The sequence below is a fragment of the Cinclus cinclus genome, chromosome 11 (genome assembly GCF_963662255.1).
Source record: "Cinclus cinclus chromosome 11, bCinCin1.1, whole genome shotgun sequence".
NCBI lineage: Eukaryota > Metazoa > Chordata > Aves > Passeriformes > Cinclidae > Cinclus > Cinclus cinclus.
In genome coordinates, this window is record NC_085056.1 from 8,947,757 (window position 1) to 8,953,756 (window position 6,000).

Here is a 6,000-nt window from a genome sequence, read left to right on the forward strand (position 1 = left end):
TATAATGAAGTGGCTGTAGCATGAAGTCCTTCTTATGTGCTTATTCTGGCACACAAGACAAGTTTGATTAAAAGTCTGAGTTTGCTGTGGCTATAAAAAACTTTGTTGGCAAATGTGGAAAAGAGGAATTAAATGTAACCAAGGAATAACAGAAAACAGACTTTTAAATACCTGTTTCATAACAGTCTGATTTTGGGGGTTGAGATAATGGACTAGGTTGCTTACTGAGAATTAGTTTGTCTTGTGTGATACACCTTTCCTTAGAAATATATTTAGTATAGTGCTTGGCACCATGCTAGACCTGGGACCTCTGTTTGGTTGGTGTCCTGCAGACCTTGCAGCTGCCTTTTGTTCCTTGATACCCAATATAAAGCAATAAAAGACATTTTCTGTTTGCTTTGCTGGAGCTGGTGATAGCGTGGCAATTAACCTCAGGAAAAATGTTTAAATGTAGAGAAAGATTCAGCTAGATTTTGCTGAACATTCAGAATTATGAATTGGCCTTTTGAAGGTATTTACCTGTTACAAAGAAAGTAACAATTATACCTAGGTAGGTCTGAAAAGGTTGTGAGGACATTACCTAAAGTGTAGCAGGGCTGGGTGTTCAAATCCTTTGCTCATTTAGGGGGAATCCTTTGGGAATCCTTTGCTCATTTAGAAGTTCACAAACCTCTTTAATAAGAAGAAATGTACCTAATTACTTTTGATGTGGAAAGATGTCATCTTCCTCTCATCATGCTCATCGCTCTCTGTTCATTGTGGTGGGATCAGATACACGGGGGAATTTCAGGTTCTGAACTCCCACATCACACTACCAAAATGTTCAGAGGCTTCTGAGCAGACACTGCAGCGTGTGATGCTGTGGCAGCATTGGAAACTCCTTCAGTTCTTTGAATCCACAGAATCCCAGAATGACTTTGGCTGGAATATATAAGACCTTAAAGACCATCAAGTTCCAGGCCCTCTGTCATGGGCAGATTGTCATTTACTGGATCAGGTTGCTCAGGCTCTCATCCAACATGGCCTGGAACACTTCCAGGGATGGTACATCCCTGAATCCAGAATCTTAAATTTACAGTAGTACTGTTGTGGAACAAAGCAGTTCTTAGCACAGCTGCATCCTGCATCCTGAACTCTGCATGGGTCATCCTGCTCAGCACCTGTTTGTCCCAGGTCCCATCTGTGGGGTCTGTCCCCCCTGCCCTGCAGACTCTGTTCTTTGCAGGCAGCTCTGGTTCCCTGGGCTGACACTGCAGAGACTTGGCCACCACCCTGCCTTTGGTCTCATTAAAGCAGAAGGATTCCTATCAGTTAGCAGCTAATACAGTGTTTAATGTGTGTATCTGTGAGGCAAATTCCATTTTAGCCGGGTGGGAAGAGGTCAGGGGTATCAATATTCCATGTCCTAATGACAGCCCAGCATTCAGGATCACATTAAGGTCTCTATTGAGCTCAGCACGCTGACGCATCTTGTTGCTGGGATTTGGAAGGGTCAAATAATTTGCAAATAGGAATGGGACTTTTAAGGCTTTTGGTTGCTTTGGACACGAACTGCTGTGGCTTGAGGAGCTTTAGCAGGGCTTGGCAGAAACCCCCGGTGTATCAGCTGTAGTGTAACTGTGAAAGCTCTATGGAGCTTTGGGCTTTTGTTGCAGTGTTTACAAATATATTCTGACACACCTGGCTACCAAATACTGTGGCACTTGAAGCACTTTGAAGCTATTGTGCTGGGTTTGGCTTTGGAGACATCAAAGGTTTACTTTCAAAAGGGGAAGAGAGGGTTTGGCAGTGGTGGGCACTCTGTGAGTTGATGAGATGCTCCTGTGGGAGCAGCAGAAGGTGAAGCATCAGCTTACAGACACTTCCAGAGGAGCAGAGTAAGCAGTGCTGTTTTCTAGGAATTCCACCATTTACAGACAGGGGAGCCAGCTGAAGGCTAGTGTATTAATAGGAACATGTGGAAAATGCCCCTTTATTTTGTGGTTTCATTCAATTGTCTTAAAAGCACACAGGGAAGCTGTGGCATTTTTCTGCTATATTTAATCTCCTTTTCTGATTAGTTGTCCATTCAGATGTGATTCTTGGTACCACAGGGGAGGTATCAGAGGCTGAGCACAGCCTCAGCAGCTCATGTGATCTGCAATAGTATGAAATGTTTATCAGACTCAGGAAGGAGTTTTGAGGGCGTATGGGGAGAAGGAATATACTGAGTTAAATATTTATGGAGATTCCACCTTTTTGGGTAACCTCAGTTGTTTTTTTTTCCTCATCCCATTTTCTTCTAATCTTTCCTTCAATTAATGCATATTTCTTCCTGTTCACATATAGTGGTTGTAAGGAGCAGTGGTTAAATCTGCCATTATGTAAAATATGAGAAATGGGATTGTTGTTCTCCTGCCAGTCTTCCTAACAAGCCCCACACACTGATTTCACAAGTGGCTTCTTGGAGGCTTTCCTGAATGTCAGGGTAAGTATGGAAGAAAATGGGCACACATATTTAGGAGTGGTAGATGGGAAATCTGGAATAATCTTCTGAAAGCTCATGAAAATGTAGATGGGCCATTTCAATGGCTACAACAAGGAGAATTGCTACACCAAAGTATTAAATAGTCAGGAAAGGGGTTATAAGAATAATGGTTTTAGCAGCATTCTGGACAGAAATTTCAGTGGGATAGGGAGGTTTGTGTTTTGATAACTGGGCCAAGAGAGTCTGTAAAATAGCCAAAGAGCAGATGGCAGTGCTGTTACAGTGCTGACCCACAGGCAGCTGTGGGCACGAGCTCATCATGAACTGCACTGAACTCCTGGCACAGGGAGCAGGAAGGAGCTGCAGTTTTCTGTGCTTGTTCTTATAGCTGTCTGCAATATGCAAATATCCAAGAAATTACTGAGTTTTTAACTTGCAGTTCCTTAGCACTTCATAGAAAGGAACCCACTCATAAGCTGCTCACATAATAACCAACTGTAGCATTGGGAAAATAGGTCAGGAATTGCAAGAGAGGCAGTCTAGGAACCTACCACTAGAAAATCAAGCCTGTCAAAGTATAATGCAGTGGTAGCATCAGAATGCAGAGAAAAGTCACCTTTGCAGCAATGGAGAAAGCTGCAGAAATCCATCTCTAATGTCCTGTCTCACAGGATGGGGTGCCTTCCTGAGGCTATGACAAGAAACTTGTGCACTGTCCTTTTTCTTACTCAATTGCATTCCACTGATTTCATCCTTTGTGCTTGTGGAAGAAATAAATTCTTCAAGGAGAATTTAAAAGCCCTACTGGCTTTTATAGGACTGTTCAGGAAGACTAAACCAGTTAAATGGATTATTTTCTCTTGACATTGTTCTGTTAAATCAACAGTTGTAAACAGGGTGTGATGTGTGTTTTTTGTCTTTGCCTGGGCAGCACAGAGATAAAAAGCTGCTCTCCCTAAGCTCAGGGGCCAGATCAATGTTGTGGTGTCCAGCTGTGCTCCTGCCTTGCTCTGCAGTCTGGGGCCAGGCTCCAGGGCAGAGCCTTGTCCTTAAAGGAGGGACTTGGTGTGAGATGCAGGGGGAATGCTCTGCAGGGAGGCTGCACACCTGGACAGCTGCTCAGGGTGTCTGTGCAGGGGCTGTTTGGCCACTGGAGGGAGGGGGAATTAGAAGGACTCATTTCTTTCATCCTGTATTTCCTGCAAGTTCACTAGAACAGGTATAGCACAGTGAGCTGGACTTGACCCACCCACCGGGCTGTGATTTGGAGTCAGATCTCTGTTGGTGACATCAAACTCCACATCACAAAACCCAAGAAAGCGACTGCACAGAATCATTTGAGCCTTGAAATTTTATTATCTTGTTTGCATCAACCAGTTATTCCTTTCAGCACCAATAAAAGACAAAAACCCCTCCATATTGTTTAAAATACCTTGTTTTTATCAGGTCTGTGATTGTGGTTTTCTTGCAGGTAAACAAACCAATGAAAATATTTAAATTTTTCCTTTTTTTTTAAATACATTTATAACAAAATGTCAGAAGGTGTGTGCTTACCATATAAAAACATTAGGTTTCAGAAGGATACAATACCGAAAAATCATTGAAATAAAAAAGGTTATTCTTATTACAGGACTTCTAAACCTCAGCAATAATACAAGTCTTTAAAAGCATCAATATTTTATTTAAAACAAAATGGCATGGAAAAGTGAGACCTTCAGTAACAATTTGACCCTCATAATGGATAAAACTGGGAGGTTTTCAAAGTGCTTGTATTGTATTTCTGTCCTCATCCTGTAGTGCCAGGAGGAGGCAAAACTGCTTTATTTCTGAGCTGCTGATATGTGCTGACACTGCTGTGCTGCTGTGTGTGTGACCCAGGGCAGCTCACACACCAAACTGGGGACAGTCAGATTAGCTTCATCTGGACCACCAAACAAAGGCCATTAAAAAAAAAAAAAATCCTTATTGGAATTGTGTGTTCCTTAAATCCTACAGTCTTTCCCAACAAGTAGGCCTGTGGGTCTAGCCAGACTAAGTGTGTTTCTGGGATAAAACTTAGTCCTGGTTCTGGCCCAAGGCAGGTGAACTCCTGCAGCCAGCAGGACACACCTTCTCCTGGAGCCAGCCTCTGGCAGTTTCTCTTTGGGTGCTTCAGGCAGCTTCTTCCAAGTGTCCAGGCTGGCATGGAATAAAACTGGGCACCACTGGAATGAGTGAAATGCCTTTTCCCCAGCATGAGGCTGGGTGTTCCCTCCCTGGGCTCAGTGACTCCATCTTTAGGGTGTGTTTTTGAGGTGATCTAAAGTTAACAATTTTGTCAGGACCTAACACTTTCAAAACTTCTGGAAATGCTTGATTTTCAACTGTCCTCTTTGGGCTTTTGTTCACTTGTTCTAGAACTGTTCTTATAAAATGCAAACTGAACATGAGAAACAGAAGATGTTATCTAGCTTTTACAAAAAAATGACACTTCATCTGCAGTATCCCTGGTGAGGGCAGGTAATAAACCAAGCAGAGTCTTATCACTCATTTGTTGAAGATGCTTGAAATCCCAGTACAAAGTGGGATAAGGATAGAGTAAGCTTAAATTGATTTCTTATAAATACTTAAAATTCTACTTAATATTGGGTCATGCTATCCATAATTAAAGTAGGATTGACATCTGAAAAAGCTTCCAGGGTTTGTTCTCCTGTGTGTGTTCTCTTCACTCCCAGCCCTGCCCACCCCCTCCCTCCACCCCCCCTTTTTTTTAATGCAAATATTTTATTCTATAGTGCCTGCCTAAGGCCTGTGATGATTGATATCGTGCCAGTACAGGCATTGTCTGAGTGGATTCTCTGTGGGGTGTTGGATGGAACTGTGGTGTCTGGAGTGGTGTAGGCAAAACTCATTTTCATCTCGGAGGTCAGTGTCGTGGAAGGTGAAGCCTGTTCATTCCAGCTCACTGCTGCAGACACTCTCTGACCTCTGCAAGCATTGCCAAGGCATCAGAAGGCACAGGATCAATGCAAAAAACCAAGGAGTATCTGTACAGTGGTGCCACAATGCTGAACCTCTCAGCATCACCGCCTTGCAAAGTCACATCCCTAAGACAGTAAATTAGAAGTAACTAATTATACTGGTTAAATGTATGTGCATTGTGTAAGAGAACATTTTACAACTAGCCAGTTCTTGAGCACTGAGGAACTAGGAACATCAAAATCTAAACCAATTTACTTCCAATTTGAAAAAGCATTTCTCAGCATATCTCAAAAAACTGATGAAAGTGGCTGATTTTTCAGTCAGCACAAAGCCACTGAACAATTTTTAAAGTAATTTAGACCATGTTAGTTTTACTGTAAATAATGTAACTTTGTTTGGCAGTAGTTTTACGTTTGTATCCCACACAGTGTCAAATTCAGCTCCTGCAACTGATACTTGGTGAAACTGATATCAAATTGTAATTTACATTGTTAGGAAAACTATTAAAAATACCGTACCTTGTAGTTAGTCTTGCTACTGAGAAATAGCTGCTGGACAGCACACAAATTGCT